We start from the raw sequence: 18,201 nt of genomic DNA on the forward strand, positions 1-18,201 counted from the left end.
TAAGTACATGTCCCTGGTTGTAATTAGAGGCTCTTTAAACATTAACTCTCATCACATGAAAACCACTTTTCCATTAGTCACTTGTGCATTACTTCAAGTAACTCACCTGGGCAGGTTTACTGCTGGTCTTCTTCATAGAATTGGAAATATGTAAGGGAGATTTTATGGAGAGCACCCATAGGATTGTCCCCTTGCACATGTGATTTTGTCATCAAAAAGTTCTACTAACTGTATGGGGCACTTCACCTAGCAAGGATGCCCTTTAAAGGGCCCTTTAATATGATCTTAAAACACAAGATATTCAGCTGGTCAGTAAGTGAAATAAGCAAATTAATACTTTGCTTTTTAAGCTAGCAAAGATGTAGCATTCAACTACCGACTAATACTTACTAGCTAATCATTTAAAGAAGCCTGACCTGAATGGCCCAGACTAGGTTGATCTCATCAGATCTTGGAAGCTGAGCAGGGTTGGCCTTGGTTAATACTTGGGTGGAAGACCATCAGGGTTGCTATGCAGAGGCAGGCAGCAGCAAACCATTTCTGAATATCCCTTGTCTTGAAAACCTTATGGGGTCACCATAAGTTGGCTGCTAAATGATGTTAACTTTGCACATACACACAAACATTTCAAGTGTGTTTACATTGCAGGACTAGATTCTGAGTCACAGTAGTAGGCTGTTAGTCAGTGACCTTGACAGCTAACCCTGTGGGGATTCTGACTCACACACACACACATGCAGAGAGAGAGAACATTTTCATATGTTGTCCAGAAAGCTGGCTTTTTATTTCAGAGAAAATTAAAAATGTGAACATTTAGGCTAATATTTTGTTAAAGTTCAGAAAACTAAAGGGTTCCCACAAGAATTTCATGTTCAGTCATTCAGTGCTGTAATGTAGCTACATCATCTTAATTTTTATTAAATTTCACTTCTGAACACAAGGTTTTTGTACAGTTGAACTTTAAAAAATTGAAGTATTCAAAATGTATGTGGTATTTTCTGTGTAATGCTGCTCAGTTTGTGCATGTTTCCCCATTTTTCTCAGTTCTTCAACTGTGAGTTCTAAGATTAATTTTTTACAGCAGTTCCTAGTATGGTTCAGCATGTTTTCACAAATTGCATGAACATGAGTTAGCTTAAGTAAAATGCCCTGAATTTATTAATTTATTTTAGTCATATCAATTGTTGAAGGCAAACCTTTGAGGATAAGAACAGTCAGCCCAAACACAGGATAAGAACAGTCAGCCAAATAATAAATTTATCTGGGTATTAATTTTCACAGTCAGTGATTTATTGCACTTCACTGAACCACAGTTCTAAATAAAATTCAATGGGAACCTGCATAGTACAGTTTGGATGGTTTATTTTACCAACTTTCATACAGAGAGGGTTTTCTCATGTGCTGAGGAAGACTGAAATGTTTTTGGCCTTTGATCAGGAGTGAACTCCCTGTGCATGTATTTAAGAATGTAGTTCTATTGAAAGGATGTGGAAGAGAAATTTTAGCTATATTCTTTGTGCTGCATTTCATAATGAAATTTATGTAATACACTTAACCTATAACTAAATATAATAAGAGGAACTAAGGCAGGACTCTTAAGTGCACTTACACAGGAGTAGAGTCTAATAACATGCATTTTAAGTAGACATATATAATAACTTCCAAGTCTTGAAAGCTAATAAGTATTCAGAGCCTTTACATTTCATTAATTTTCAATGATTGTTGTCTGAATTTTAGGCATGTTCCTGTTGACTGTTGCAGTCAAATTGACTTTCACTTAGAAAACAATCCGTGCTTATAGTTAGATCTTAGAGAGCCAGTTTGGTGTAGTTGTTAAGTGCATGGACTCTTATCTGGGAGAACCGGGCTTGATTCCCCACTCCTCCACTTGCACCTGCTGGAATGGCCTTGGGTCAGCCATAGCTCTGGCAGAGACTGTCCTTGAAAGGGCAGCTGCTGTGGGAGCCTCTCAGCCTCACCCACCTCACAGGGTGTCTGTTGTTAGGGGAGAAGATATAGGCAGTTGTAAGCCACTCTGAGTCTCTGATTCCGAGAGAAGGGCGGGGTATAAAACTGCAGTCCTTCTTAGGACAAATGCAGTCCTTGGATTCAGTGGGAGGTCATAGGAGTGCAGCTCCTGAACCTTTCTGAGAATTCCACCTCCTTGTCCATTGAATAGTAGGTGCAGCTGCATAACAATTCCTGGATGAGCTCCACCACCTATTTTTCTACAAAATGACCCCTGGACAAATGTGTACATATTCTCCCAAAATCAAAAGAAACAAGTGTACTCTGATCTCATATTCTAGTCAGTGAATGGCTAGATTGTGTAGAAGATGATGGCTAGATTGTGTAAATTCTGGTATTGGCCAGAACCTGGAAGGAAATGGGATTGCAATTTTACCTCCTAAATCTGTACTCTGCAAAGATCTTCCTAGTTGGCAGGGGTTGTGTTGTCTCTGACATTGTGAGTTTCAAATGCACACTGCAATTTAGGGAGAAGGGCATAGTCTTCCTCCTCAGTTCTACAAGGGGGGTTCTGTTCCTATTGCACTGTTCTCAGAGATTCTGAGTCCTGTATGATCAGGTGGCCAGGAGTTTGTCAGGCCTTGTCCCTTTTAAATTTAAATTTGCTAGGACTAGCTTGCTCTATTTTCTCTCTTCTCCCTAAAGCCCAAAATATTCCTGAAAATCTGAGAGATAACTTTTTCCTGCTTCTAAAATTCCAGGAACGGTTGGGTTGTTTTGTATATCCTTGAGGTGAGCCAGAATGGTTAATTTTGGGGATTAAATACCTGCTAGGGCAGGGATGGCCAAACTTGCTTAATGTAAAAGCCCCATAGAATAAACATCAAATGCTTGAGAGCCGCAAGACATGAACAAATATTATACAGATTTTTATTACAACTCTTAATACTTTCTTTGCATAGTAAGATAAAATACATATGTAGGCACTTTACAACATGGCCATGCTGGAAGGAGACTTAAAAAAGAAAATAAAAGCTGGGAATAACGGTTCCCATAAGACCAGCATAGGGAAAGCTGAGGGAATTATTTTTTTGGCACCAGTGGGACAAGGAAACACATACCATATAAATCACTGACCACAATTTACATCATTCGTTATGCGTCTCTCTCTGCCTTGATGCCAATGTTAGTAAATACAGCTCCTCCTACAAGAGCTATAAAACTAAGGGGGAACCCTGCATGGCCCTCTTTAATTCCATCCCTCCATCCAGTGGGACGGCCTAATATGGGGGGAGGCACCCAGTGCAAAGTGTTACCTCAGGCAATATGAGGAACTCCACGACTTTGCTGCTTCTGCAGCTCCCTGGTACCTGGTAGGAGACTAGTTAACCTGCTTACTTCTAAAACCCAGCACAGGAGGGGGAAGTAGCAGTTTCCCTGTGTCCAGCAGGCCCGCAAACCTGTCAGGGGACAGCATCACTCAGCCAGTCACAGCCTCCAGCTACCAGGCCTGCACCAACTGGCCAGAAAAGGGAGGCTAATCCAGACTGTAGGGCCTACTATTGGCCATCCTAGTACACCTCACAGAGAAGGGATGAGGGTAGCCATTATCCTCCTCCCAATCACGTCGCCATCATCACTCACTTAGCCAAGGGCTACCACTGGCCTTAACCCTCTCGTATTTCTGCATTAAGTTCCTCATCGATCTCTGGGGCCACACAATATTTGTGAGAGAGCTGCATATGGCTTCCAAGCTGCACTTTGGCCATTCCATGCTAGGGTATATCCAAATGCATATCCCTAGAATTAAGTCTGCTTATCATTTAACATCAGAATTTTTTGTTGTATGGCATAAGAATGAATCTGTCTGAAATTCTTGTTAGTATTTTTTGTATGTTAACTTTACACTATTTGGTATAGTAGAAGAATTTGCTCTGTGTATTGGCTCCAGTATTCAATTAAATGTACCTTTTTAAAGCAATAATGAAATATGAGAAATTGGGGAAGAGTTAAGTTAGGGTTAGAGGTTAGCTTTTTGCATTGTGATTATGACAACCAGAGTTACCATGTTTATTACATGTTATAACATAGAATCATAGAGTTGGAAAGGGGTTGGACTAGATCATCTAGTCCAGCCCTCCCGTTCAATGCAGTATCAGCCTAGAGCAGGGGTGTCAAACATGTGGCCCGGGGGCCGAATCAGGCCCCTGGAGGGCTCCTATCAAGTCCCCAAGCAACTGGCTGTCATCTGCTTCCTTCTCCCTCTCTCTTGCTTCCTTCTGCAGTGCAGCCTGCTTTGCCACCCTTGCTCAATCAAAACCTATTTTCTCCATTGGCTGAGGCTCCTCCCTTGGGGAGGCGGGGGGAGGGAGAGCTTGCTTTGCCAGGCTCTCTCAATCACACTATTGAGCGAAGCCTCACTTCTTCTGTTGGCTGAGGCTCCTTCCCCTCCTGGTCCCCTGGGAAAGGAAGGAAAGAGTGAGAGCTTCCTTTGCCCAGTTCTCTGGATCCCACGGGAGAGATACAAAGAAAGCACCTTTAAGACCAACAAGTGCGAATGTTTTAAGCATGCGTTATTTTAAGTTTTTTTAAAAATCTTTAATTGTGTTTGTCTGTGTCCTTTATAAAGTTTATGTATCTGCTTCCTGGCATTACATATTACGATACATGTGGCCCGGCCCCACAAGATCATCTTTATGTCAGATCCAGCCCTCATAACAAATGAGTTTGACACCCCTGGCCTAGAGCAACCCTGACAAGTGTTCATCTTGAAGACTGCCAATGAGGGGTTACTCAATATCTCTCTAGGCAGCTGATTCCATTGCTGAACTACTCCTAGTAACATTTTTTCCTTCTATCAAGCAGTACTTTCCCACCAATAATTTAAACTCATTATTGCAAGTCCTATCCTCTGCTGCCAACAGGAATGGCTCCCTGCTGTCCTTTAAGTGACAGCCTTTAAAAAAATTAAATACTCACATTCCCCCCCCCCCAACCTCCTCTTCTCCAGATTGAATATTCCAAAATCCCTCAGTTTTTCCTCATAGGGCTTGGTCTCTGGGCCCCAAAGATCTCCATTGCTTTCCTCTGCACCCGCTCCATTCTGTTCACACCCTTTTTGAAGTGAGACCTCCAGAACTGCACAGAACTCCAGGTGCGGCTTGCCCAGTGTGGTGTACAGCAGGACTATGACATCTTGTGATCTGGTTGTTATGCCTCTGTTGATATACCCCAAGACTTCATTGGCCTTTCTTGCCACTGCATCACACTGACTGCTCATGTTTAGCTTTCATTTCACCCATGTCTCAAGATCTTCTTCTCTTGTGTCAAGGACTGCTCACCCCAAGCCTGGGATGAGGGCTCCTTGGTTAGGAAGGCAAGGCAAAACAAAGTTACAAAATACCAGAGAGAGACTCTGATCGATTCCACATTAGCCTTTGTCCTGGTCTTGTTCTTGGCTCTCAAGTTTGTGCAGGGCAGGGAGCAAGCAGGGAACATGCAGCCCCACTCCAGAGATCCCAGTACAGAATCTGGGGAAAAGAGCTGCAGTGAGGAGCCCCGCACAGAAAGGGGAGGCAAGTGCTAAGTACAGGGTCGGTTTAATTCTCATTCCAACCTGATATATCTGCCACTGGTCTTTTCTGACTCTTCCCAATGAGTGAAAAAACAAGCTCCTGGCCTCTCAGGAAATTAACAAAAAGTCAGCCCTGCAAGGTAGGATTGCAGTCTGAGCTTCATGGTCTGGTCCATGATTTCTAGACTTTAGCTTTTGAGGTTTCTGGAGACAAGCATTCACAACAGGTAAAAATGCCTGCCACATGGCCACCAAGTTAGAGCAAGGCAAAAAGCTAGCTGGCTTTATAGAAAGGATTCTGATGGGCTCCAGACTTGGATGAGCCAATCAAAAACCTGAGAGGTGATGTAATTCTCTCTCTGTTACTGACATGTGATTTGCAAGGAGGAGAGAAACCAAATTTACTGCAGATTGTCCCGCCTCTGTTTCCCAGGTGCAAAAGGCCATATCTCAGATGGTTGGCTTTGCCAATTAGGAGACCAAGGCAAGACTGGCACACCTCCTTGGCCAGCTGTAAGCTGTGGAGCTTGAAGGTCACAGCATCCATTGGTTCAACTAACTCTCTGGGGGAAATATCTAGGCCTCAAGCCTGAACCAGAAATTTTTAAATAAACAGAACTTCGAAATAAATCAGTTTTCTTTACAACTTGCACTGCTACCCAAAAGGGTATCCCCCATCCAGTATGTGTGCTTCTCATTTTGTCATCCAGGTGTAGAACTTTGTACTCAGCCTTGTTGAATTGCATCTTGTTTGCATCTGCCCACTTTTCCAGTGCATTCAGATCTCATTGAATAGTATATCCAGGATGTTCATTACTCCTCCCAATTTGGGGTCATCTGCAGATTCAGTGAGTAGTCATAAGAACATAAGAGAAGCCATGTTGATCAGGCCAGTGGCCCATCCAGTCCAACACTCTGTTCCACAGTGCCAAAAACAACAACAGGTGCCTCCAGGAGGTCCATTTAGTGGGACCAGGGCATTAGAAGCCCTCCCCCTGTTGCCCCTCCAAATACCAAGAATACAGAGCATCACTGCCCAGACAGAGGGTTCCATCTATACCCTGTGGCTAATAGCCACTGATGGACCTCTGCTCCATATGTTTATCCAATCCCCTCTCGAAGCTGGCTATGCTTGTAGCCACCACCACCACCTGTGGCAGTGAATTCCCTTTGGGCGAAGAAGTACTTCCTTTTCTCCATTCTGACCCACTGCTCAGCAATTTCATTGAGAGCCCACGAGTTCTTGTAGTGTAAGAAAAGGAGAAAAGTACTTCTTTCTCTACCTTCTCTATCCCATGCATAATCTTGTAAACCTCTGTCATGTCACCCCTCAGTCAACATTTTTCTCCCAAGCTAAAGATCCCCAAGCGCTTTAACTTTTCTTCATAGGGAAAGTGTTCCAACCCTTGAATCGTTGTAGTTGCTCTTTTCTGCACTTTTTTGAGGTGTGACGAGAAATGAACACAGTACTCAGATGGGCCTTAGAAAGCATTACTAACTATTCCTCAGTCTTTAACCAATCATGGTTCCCTCCTGGTAGCTCTTCCACTTTACTTGCAGTCTGGAAGACTGCAAAGATGACCTTTATTAAAGACATATCATCAAAATCCAATCTGCTTCCTAAAGAACACCTTGGAACAAAAACTAGGTCACCGTATTCCTTGGTTCTTTTATTTGCAGTTGAATCATGCCTTTTCTTCGCTTGATCTTCAAAGAATCTTCCACTCTAATTCTACTGAATTTGAACATCTGTTATATTCTATGCCTTCTCATAATAAAGGACTTATATATACGGTCTACAACATCTTAATCCGTTTAGAAGATAACAAACCAATGGGACTTAAAATTGTTTGGCAACAAGATTGTAATCTTTCTCTCCTGAGCAATGGTCTGACATCTACTCCTCACCTCTTTTTTCCTCCCCAGTTATGAGTACCAGACTACAATCATTTAAAATCCTTAATCACTGGTACCTTACACCAATTAGAATCTCCTTCTCCAAAACAAGTTCTCCCTTACGTTGGTGGAAATGTGGACAACTTGGAACTTACGCTCACTGCTGATGGGAGTGTCTATTTATACAGAAATTCTGGCAGGATGCTCTTCACCTAATTCAGTGTATTACCACTTATAATTTACCTCTCCAACCTGGCTTATTTCTAAATCAGTGGGACTCTATCTCTGTTCCAAAGATACGTCGTGAATTGATCACTAGTCTTCTAGTTGCTGCTAAGACCTCCATCGCATCTTACTGGAAGGCATCCAAAGCTCCTACAACAATTACATGGCTCTCAAAAGTCTGAGAGCATTTCATCATGGAAAAGATCACTGATAGTCTGCTAAGCTCTCCCTCACCTCACACACAATCGCACTTTACAGACAAATGGTTTCTTTTCATTGATTATGTCACTTCACAGGAACTTCCTCCTTACAATCCCTCAGAGATGGCTATGATCTACTTCTAGTTTCTCTTCTCACCTTCTTAGCTCTCTTATTTATCACTATCCATTTCAGTCCATCTTTCCAGGCACAGAAGTGGGTATCTACAATTCTATATATTTCAACTTCCACTTTAACTTTTTCTCTTATCCTACTTATTTGTCCTTTCTTTTTTTCTTAACTGTTTTAAATCTCATTTAAGTAGCAGATTGATTGAATGCTTTTCTTGAACGATACCAATAGAGATCATCCAACTTTTGTTTTGAAATGGTATTTGGCTTTACATTTTAATTAACATACTTAGGTTCCACTTTTATGCCTGTATCATTTGTTGTTGCATGTTATGTGATACCTCCTATACAGTATTGTATGATTTGGATCACTTTATTTTCAAATAAATTTCTTATTTAATTTTTTAAAGAAGAAAGCATTACTAGCAACAAAGTGAGCGGAGATGACGGTATCCCAGTTGATATATTCAAAGCCCTAAAAGACAATACTGTTAAAGTAATGCACTCATTATGTCAGCAAATTTGAAAAACGCAACAGTGGACAAAGGTTTGAAAAGGTCACTTTATATTCTAATCCCAAAGAAAGGTAATGCCAAGGAATGTTCAAACTATCACACCATTCTACTCATTTTACACGCCAGCAAGGTCATGTTAAAGATCCAAGCTAGATTTCAGCAGTATGTGGATCAGGAACTACCAGAAGTACAAGTTGGGTTTCGGAGAGGTAGAGGAACTAGAGATCAAATTGCCGACATTAGCTGGATTATGGAGAAAGCACAGGCGTACCAGGAAAAATGTCTATTTTTGCTTCATTGACTACATTAAAGCCTTTGATTGTGTGGATCAGAACAAACTGTGGCAAGTCCTTAAAGAGATGGGAGTACCAGCCCACCTCACATGTCTCCTGAGAAACCTTTACAAGGGTCAAGAAGCAACTGTCAGAACAGGATATGGAACAACTGATCGGTTTAGAATAGGAAAAGGAGTTCAACAAGGATGTATATTGTCACCCTGTTTATTTAATTTATATGCAGAGTACATCATGCGGAATGCTGGCCAGGATGAATCAGACGCCAGAATTAAGATTGCCGGGGAAAACGTCAACAACCTCAGATATGCAGATGACACCACTCTAATGGCAGAAAATGAAGAGGACCTAAAGAACCTCTTGTTGAGGGTGAAAGAGGAGAGCGCAAAAGTATGCTTGAAACTAAGATCATGGCATCCAGCCCCATCACTCCTTGGCAAATAAAAGGGGAAGACATGAAAGTAGTGACACATTTATGGGATCCAAGATCACTGCAGATGGTGACTGTAGCCATGAAAATAAAAGACGTTTGCTCCTTGGGAGGACAGCTATGGCAAACCTGGGCAGTATAATAAAAAGTAGAGACATCACCCTGCCAACAAAAGTCCGTATAGTCAACGTGATGGTATTCCCAGTAGTAATGTATGGCTGTGAGAGTTAGACCACAAGGAAGGCTGAGCGCAGAAGAATAGTTGCTTTTGAGTTATGGTGCTAGAGAAGAATCTTGAGAGTCCCTTGGACTGCAAGAAGATCAAATCAATCAGTTCTAAAGGAAATCAACCCTGATTGTTCCCTGGAAAGTCAGATGCTGAAGCTGAAGCTCAAATACTTTGGCCACCAGATGAGAAGGCAGCACTCCCTGGAGAAGACTTTGATGCTGGGAAAGACAGAAGGCAAAAGAAGAAGGGGATGGCAAAAGATGAGATGGCTGGACAGCGTTACTGATATAACTAACATGAATTTGAGCAGACTTCGAAGGATGGTGGAAGACAGAAGGGCCTGGAGTGACTTTGTCCATGGGGTCGCAAAGAGTTGGACTCGACTGTGTGACTGAACAACAACAACAAATTATGATACTGGCTCATTTGTTTTCAGTTCCCTTCCTAATAATCTCCAGTGTAACATTGGCTTTTTTTATTGCAGTCACACACTGTCTCGTCATTTTCAGTCAGTTATCTACCATGACCAAGATCTCTCTCTTGGTCAGTCTCTGCCAGTTCAAACCCCATCAGTTTATATTTATAGTTAGGATTTTTGGCCCCAGTGTGCAGTACTTTGCACTTGGCCACATTGAAACTCATCTGCCATGTTAACACTCACTTCAACAGATCCCTTTGGAGTGCCTCACAATCCTCCCTGGTTCTCACCACCCTGAACAATTTAGTGTCATCTGCAAATTTTGTGTCATCTGCAAACTTCACTGCTTACTCCCAACCAGTGTTCCCCAGAGTTAGCATGAGCTAGTTCACAGATTTTTAGCCTCCAGCTCACACATTTTTGTCTTAGCTCAGGAAGGATGACCCCAGAGCACACTAATTTATGCAATAGCTCACAACTTTCATGCCAGTAGCTCACAAAGTAGAATTTTTGTTCACAAGACTCTGCAGCTTAGAGTGAACATTGTCTCCAACTCCAAATCATTAATGAACAAATAAAAAATGATCAGACCCAGTACTGAGCCCTTTGGTACCCCACTGCTTGCCACTCTCCACTGTAAAAATTGCCCATTTATATTCACTCTCTGTTTCCTATTAGTTAGCCGTTTTTGATCCACAAGAGGACTTGTCCTTTTACCCCATGACTACTGAGCTGACTTAGGAGCCTTTGATGAGGAACTTTATCAAAAGCTTTCTGGAAGTCAAGGTAAACAACATCTATTGGGTCCCCCTTGTCTACATGTTTGTTCACCCCCTCAAAGAACTCTTAACAGTTAGTGAGACAAAATCTTCCCTTACAGAACCCATGCTGAGTCTTCCTCAATAGCTGTTGTTCATCAGTGTGCCTATTAATTCTCTCTTTAATAATAGTTTCCACCAACTTTCCCGGTATTGACATCAGACTGACTGGCCTGTAATTTCCCAGATCTCCTCTGGAACCCTTTTTAAAGATGGGGATGACATGAGCTGCCTTCCAGTCCTCAGGAATGGAGGCAGATTTTAATGAAAGATTACATATTTTTGTCAGATCCACAAGTTCACCTTTGAGTTCATTCAGAACTCTTGGATGTATGCTATCTGGGCCTGGTGATTTATCAGTTTTTAAATTGTCTATCACTCGTAGGACCTCCTGTCTCATCACCTCAATCCAACTCAGGTCTTTCAACACCCCTCCCAAAATCAGCAGTTCTGGAGTGGGCAAACATTTCTAATCTTCCACAGTGAAGATGGAGGAAAAAAATGCATTCAGCTTCTCAGCCATTTCCCTATGGTCCTTCAGTAATCCTTTTATCCCTTGGGTCTTCCAAGGGTCCCACTGCCTTCCTGGCTGGTTTCCTGCTTCTAATGTATTTGAAACAATGTTATTGTTGGCCGGCCTTTATTTTTTTGCAATATGCTCCTCATAGTCCCTTTTTGCCTGCTTGATCAAAGACTTGCATTTTTTTTCCTACATCCGGTGTTCCCTTTTGTTAACCTCACTTGGACTAGCTTTCCACCGCTTAAAGCAGGGATGTTCAACCTTTTGATTTCCCTGGGCTACATTGGAAGAAGAAGAATTGTCTTGGGCTGCACATAAAATACACAAACGCTAATGATAGCTGATGATACCCTCTGGTAGTGGGGATGTGCTAAAAAAGATCCATGCATAATTTTCATGATATCCGCCACCACAAATAAGCAGAAGGGGGGGGGGGGGTGATCAATAAAAAAAAATCCCATCCCTCTCAGAAACACAGGGCCTTAATGTCCTTTCTGCTTCCAAGTCCTCTGCAGAAGATCCAGAGCGGAAGCAGAAACTATGCCACATAGGCTCCACAAGGCAAAGACCAGGACGTAGTGAAGCACAAGAAAGGAGTAAAAAAAAAAATCATTCCATCCCTCCCAGAAACACAGGACCTTAATGTCCTTTCTGCTTCCATGTCCCGCTGCAGATGGCTTAGAGCTGAAACAGGAACCAGGCCATGCACTAAGCTAGGACTGGGAAAGGTTTCGTCTGGGGTAGGCAGCAGCCAGCAGCAGACCACCAGACTACCTCAGTCACCCACCACAACAGTAAAAGCGAAAAAAGCATCATCAGAAAATTTGCCAATGTGGTGCCTGCCAGAAGCAAGCAAGAACCAGTCCAGACTGTAGCAAGCCCCACCACAAGCCCAGACCTCCACAACAACTTCCACAAGACCAACCCCCCCCCCCCTCCCCAAAGCTCTCACTCTCTTACTGCAGGCTGCACACAGAAGAATAGGAGCACTGAAAATGTGGAACAGGCTCTGCTGGCCAGCAAATAAGAGAGGCTCAACAAGGCTGCAGTGCTCTGACTACTGCTAGTAGAATGTTAGTATCTTGTGGGCCTCTATGTCAGTGTAGAACCAGCCTACTTTTTAAACTGCCCAATTGAGAGCCTGATCCACTATGACAGCACTTTATACCAACAAATGGGGATAAATCCAGGAGAAAAATGGGAGAGTCACCCACTCTGCCTTCTTCATCATGAGTGGTTGTAATAAGGAAGCCCTACCCTGAATCTTCCCCTTCCAGCCAGCATAGCCTGCCTACTGCTCAAAATCCCTACCCTACCCCCCCCCCCCCCCCACACACACACTGCTCTCAGGAAAATGCCTGGCTTTCTGATTCTTCTTTTCTTTAAGAATGATCATTGAGAAATGGAGAGCAGAGCCGGGAAGGAACTTAAGTTTCAAGCACAACAAGCAAGTAATCTTTAAATGTCCTTTGCTTTCCAGAAAAAAATAGGGTTTGTTTGGTTTCCTTTGTCTGATACCAAACTCTTTACTACAAAGAATCAGTGGGCACTTTGGTTAGCAGGAACAAAGGGAGGAGCAAACTGCCCATTTGAAAGTGTGAGGCAGTGTGTGAGGGACTCGGGCTCTGCTTCTCCTTCTTCCTGTTTTGTCATCCTCCCTGCAGCCTTTCCCAGCCCAATTTAATCCTGCATTCAGTCTGCTTAGAACCAGTAGGTGATACAAATGAGGAGTCCAGAGGGGGCTGGAGAAACTGAGACTGCAAAGGGGGGTCCTTGATTTGTTCTTAAAGCAGGAGGCCTGTTTTTTCTACATGCTTTTTCTTAAAAAAAACCTCTTTCTCCAGATACTTCTTGTGGGGGGGGGGGGGCGGAGGAACCACCTGTTTCTGTGTGTCTCTTTTCCAATCCCAGCTACAGAGAAGGGTAAGGGGATTCTGGAACTCCCACAATGAAGAGATGGAGGGGGAATGCAACAGAATTCACCCTAGGCAGTGGAACATCTTCATTTTGGGGACAGCAAGCCCAGCTCCACCGCACACATTCCACCTCCAACCTTCACAGAGAGGGGACAGCAAGCCCCCCAACAGGGAAAACTTCCACCCCCACCCCACAAGCCCACCCAGGAGCTTGGGAGGCTGTCTCTGCTACTCCACAGCTTTCCCAGAGAAGGGCCCACAGCCACCCCTGATACCTCCAGAGCACAGCTGAGGGCTCTTTGTCCTGGGTGGGAGATGCAAAGGGGCCACAGCAGGAAGGAAGAAGAGCTTGAGAGTGCCCAGGAGCAAAAGAAGAGCACTCACACACACATGCTCTGAGTCAGTTCTGGCGCCCTCTCTGGTGGTAAGGGAAAAAAACAAGCAGGAGGAAAAAGCAACCAGATGTAGACTCAGTCTCAGGATCTGCTGCCGCTGCAGCACAGAGTTCCAGGTGCTGTTTTAAGAAAGTTTATGAGTTGTGTTGGGGCCGCATTCGAAGCCATCTTGGGCCGCAGGTTGGACAAGCTTGGCTTAAAGGATTCCTTCTTACCTTTTATAGTTTCCATTACTTTGTTAACCATGCAGACCTTTTTCTATACGTATTTGTGTCTTTCCTGACTTACAGTATATATTTTATCTGACCTTCTAGGATTGTCATTTTAAATAGCCTCCAAGTTTCCCCAAGGATTTTGACTGTATTTACCTTTTCTTTCAGTTTCCTCTTCACATGCCTCCTCATCTCAGAGAATTTACCCCTTTTAAAGTTAAACATGGTTGTGTTGGTCTTTTGGGGCAACTTCCTATTTATACAAATGGTGAAATCAACATTATGGTCACTGCTCCCAAGTGGTGCTATCACTTTTACATGTCTCACCTGGTCTTGGGCATTACTTAGGACCAAGTCCAGGATCACCTCATCCCTAGTAGGTTCTGTGACCATCTGCTCCGTAGCACAGTCATTGATAGTGTCTAGAAACTCAGTCTCTCTCCTCACCAGAACACATATTGTCCCAATCAACGTGTGGTTAGTTGAAATCACCTATTATGACACAGTTTTTATGTTTAGCTGCTATCTTTAACTCTTTCATAATTTTATAATCATTCTCTATCGTTTGATCCGATGGGCGATAACAAACTGCCAGAGTTAAGCTTCCATTTGGGTCCAGTATTTTGACCCAAAGCATTTCTAGAAGCAAATCTAATTCTCTTACCTTCTCAATCTTACTGGATTGTATACCCTCTCTGATATACAGAGCCACCCCACCTGCAATCCTTCTGATATATTTTATATCCAGGAATCACCGTGTCCCCCTGATTCTCCTCATCCCACCAAGTTTCTGAAATGCTCACAATGTCTTTATTTTCCCACAACACTAAGCATTCCAACTCCCTTATTTTATCTCAAACACTTCTAGCATTCCTATATAAACATCTATAATTTCCCAGGCACATTAGGCCTGCAACCTTCCTCCTGCTGCCTCAAGACCTTGCCAGGCAGTCAATACTGTTTGTCACCTTCTCAATGGACAAGTCTAATCCACTGTCCTGTAGAAAAGTAACAGCTAACCCTTCAACTCTTGATAAGCCATTCCAAACCAGAGACATTTCATCTCCGGACAGCTTTCCCCCAAGAGTCCCTCCCCCCCTTCATCCAGATCATTTATAAAAATACTGAATAGTACCAGTCCTAAACTGAACCCTGTGTCACTCACTGGACACCTCCCTTCAGTCAGATGAAGTGCCATTCACAGCTATTCTTTGGGTGGAGCTCTCCAGCCGGTTCTCTATCCACCTAGCTATTATAGAGTCCAGTCTGCAGTCTTCCAATTTTCCTGTCAGAAGAGTGCAGGGAACATGTCAAAAGCTTTACTGAAATCCAGGAAAACAATGTTGACAGTGTTTCCAGCCTAGCACTTGGATCAAAGAAGGAAACTAGATGGGTCTTGGAGGATCAGGACCTGTTGAGAACAAATCAGTGCTAACTTCCTCAGATCACCAAATTGCACTTTAGATGCTTGCAGATTGATCCCTTTAAAATCTGCTCTATCTTCCTTGGGATAGAGGTCAGGCTCACTTGGTTGTTTCCTTGGTAATTCTTCCTCCCTTTTTGAAGATTGGGGTAACATTTGCCCTCATCCAGACTTGCTGTGCATCTCTGCTCCTCCAAGAGTTCTTGAAGATGATGGACATATGCTGTGCATGTTCTCTAGAAAGTTCTTTGAGCACTCTTGGGTGCATACCATTTGGCCTTGATATTGGTACTCATCCAATGCAGACAGGTGCCTTTCAGCAGTCTCTCTGTGTCAACCAGCAGCCCAGGTGCTATGTTTTTCCTCCAACCATCTCTAAGCAAAACAAGCATTGAGCCTTTCTGCTTTCTCTCTGTCTTCTGTCAATTTCTCCATTTTCACTCAACAGTGGGCATATCACCTCCTTCACCTTGTGTTTGTTTTTCATATATCTGAAAAATCATTTTTTGTTGGAGCAACTAGCAAGCGTTCCTGGCTAGCCTCAGCTCACTCTGAGCTTTGGCATCTCTGATGGATACCTATAGTGCCTAACTACCCTCTGATAGTCTTCCCTCCATTTCTTGAACATTTCCTTTTTTGTCCTTGGATTGTCATAGAGTTCTCTATTGAAATACTGTTTGATACAAGGTTTTACTCCAAATGTATAATATGAATTTTATATAGTTTTCTATAGAAATATAACAATATATTTTCAATGATATATTGATGGTTGCTGAAATTATTTACATTTAAACAAGTTAATATGTTTAATCATAATAGAGTTGAGTGTTTTCAGTGTTATAAACTTGATATCCCAAAATAATGGTAATCCTGTATAAGAATAGTTTTGTGCATATAATACTTTACTTTGTTTATTACAGAATGGGTGCTGCCTTCAACTTTAATTGCTTCATGCCTCTCAGCAAAATTAAGATATATGCATTAAGTCCTCAGGGCCAGATGAACAGTATCCAAGAGTACTAAAAGAGCTTGCGGATGTAATTTCTGAGCGATGAAGATGTTGAGAGCTCTCAAGTCCATAATGGGTCAGAGGCCACCATCCCGCTTGGGGATTATAAAATATCGGGAATAAAAACCTTGTCCTTCCTGACTTGGTGGGACTGATTCTATTGCATTTTTGCGTAGAAGCGTTTGTACTTCTTCTCTTAGTGTCGGAGAGGGAGTAGTGTAGACGACTGAAGGGACGGTGGGTTGTTGATGAAACTCTGTTTGGTAGCCCATGTGAATTATAGACAAGACCCATCTGTCCGTAGTAATTTTGGACCATGCTGGGAAAAACGGGTAAAGTCTTGTCCGGTTGAAGAGGGACGGGGATGGGGAAATATGCAGTGGGGGACAGTCAAAGACCCTGTTTGGGTTGTCGATTCCCCTTCTGGCGTGGAGTTTGAGTTGACGTCGGTGAGTATTTAGTCTTGGAAGTATATTGTGTTTTTGAGAAAGAACCTGAGCCTTTGGGTCTCCACTGTTGGTCCCCTTGCTGTTTTGAAAAGGGCTTCTTATTCCAAGTTTTTGACCAAGGTCGTTTGGTCTGTGATTTGGATGAGATAGACACCCCCAGATTCCTAGATGTTCGAATGCTTTTGTCCATTTCCTGTAATACGGAGTCGGTATTGGCACTAAACAGTCCGCTGCCGTCGAATGGGAGATCTTCTATGTAGGACTGGGTGTCTGGTTGAAGGGCTGTTGACCTCAGCCAGGAGTGTCTTCTGAGAGTCACAGCTGAGGAGATGGTCTTGGCCCCAACGTCGCCTACATGTTTAGCAGAGCTTATTTGTTGCTTTGCCAGTGTAATTCCTTCTTTCTGTAGTTTTCTAACAGCTACTTTAGTTTGTTCCGGAAGAGTGGGTAAGATGGTGGATAGCTGGTCCCACAACGCATATTGGTAGCGTCCCATACATGCTGTATAGTTGGCCATCTTTACGCCCAGTGAGCCAGCTGTATAAAATCGCCTGCCCAGGTTGTCCAGTTTCTTACCCTCCCTATCTGGGGGGGTAGAATGGGTCTTCCTAGCTTTGGAAGATGAGGCTTAGGGTGGTTGAATAGAAATTCAGCTGTAGACTCCTGAATTCTATACATGTGGTCGAGTCTGCGCGAGGATATCGGTGTCGACGCAGGCTTGTCCCATGCGGATTTGGCTGTGTGTAGCATGACTGTAGTCAGGGGCAACGCCACTGCTGTGGAGGTGTCCAGTCGAAGACATTGTCTGTTACTACCGGTTGGGGTTGGACAGTGGTCAGGGCCAGTGTTTGGGCCATCCGTTTAATGAGGTCCCCATATGATTTGAGGTCCTCGGACGGGGATATGGGTTGTTCCTCCCCGACCTTCTGGGAAGGTGATGGTTGCTCAGGAGAGGAAAGGGTGCCTTGTTCCTCTGAGGCAGATTCTTCCTCCGATTTAGAATCTTCTGGTGATTCTGAGCGCTCCGACCTGGGACGGGGTGTGTCCGGAGTCTTGGTCGGCTCTGGAGTCGCTTTCTCTGACCCTCGGGAGCGAGGGGAGCTTCCCTTCTTAGCGGGCTTTTCGGTACCGGGGGGTTTCTACAGCGATGCCGACGGTACATGCCTCGGTGTATGGTACGATGTTCTTGATCTCACCGATGCCTCAGATTGTTGGTCCCAGTCCATCTGCCTGGGGGGCATCCAAGGGAAAACTGAAGGCATCGGATAGGATCCATATAGGTATTGCCACTGTCTCTGGTCCCATGGCACCGGAGGCGGTGGCTTTCTCAACGGGGAGCTTTCCCTAGGCTTCAGTCTCGGAGAATGATCGACCGGCGATCTAGCTTCGGTCGATTCTCGCGATCGGTGTTGACGTCTGGGGCTTCTGGAGCGGCTGCCGGATCGGTCCCGACGGGCGCTTCGGGATCGATGGCGAGGAGTGAGAGATCTTCTGCGTGGGCTGCGCGACCGACCTCGTAAAGGAGTAGTGCGGTTGCCCCCACTAGTTTGAGGGGATGGAGTCCGCAAACGATGACCTTCGA

The 18,201-nt window shown here is 43.8% G+C and overlaps 1 protein-coding gene across 9 annotated transcripts in view; it reads left to right on the forward strand.

Annotated features, from left to right (window-relative positions):
• QKI (QKI, KH domain containing RNA binding) overlaps positions 1-18,201 on the forward strand; it is a 231,118-nt gene that overhangs the window by 183,235 nt on the left and 29,682 nt on the right. The window lies entirely within an intron of this gene.

This window comes from Heteronotia binoei, chromosome 1 (assembly GCF_032191835.1).
Source record: "Heteronotia binoei isolate CCM8104 ecotype False Entrance Well chromosome 1, APGP_CSIRO_Hbin_v1, whole genome shotgun sequence".
NCBI classification, from domain to species: domain Eukaryota; kingdom Metazoa; phylum Chordata; class Lepidosauria; order Squamata; family Gekkonidae; genus Heteronotia; species Heteronotia binoei.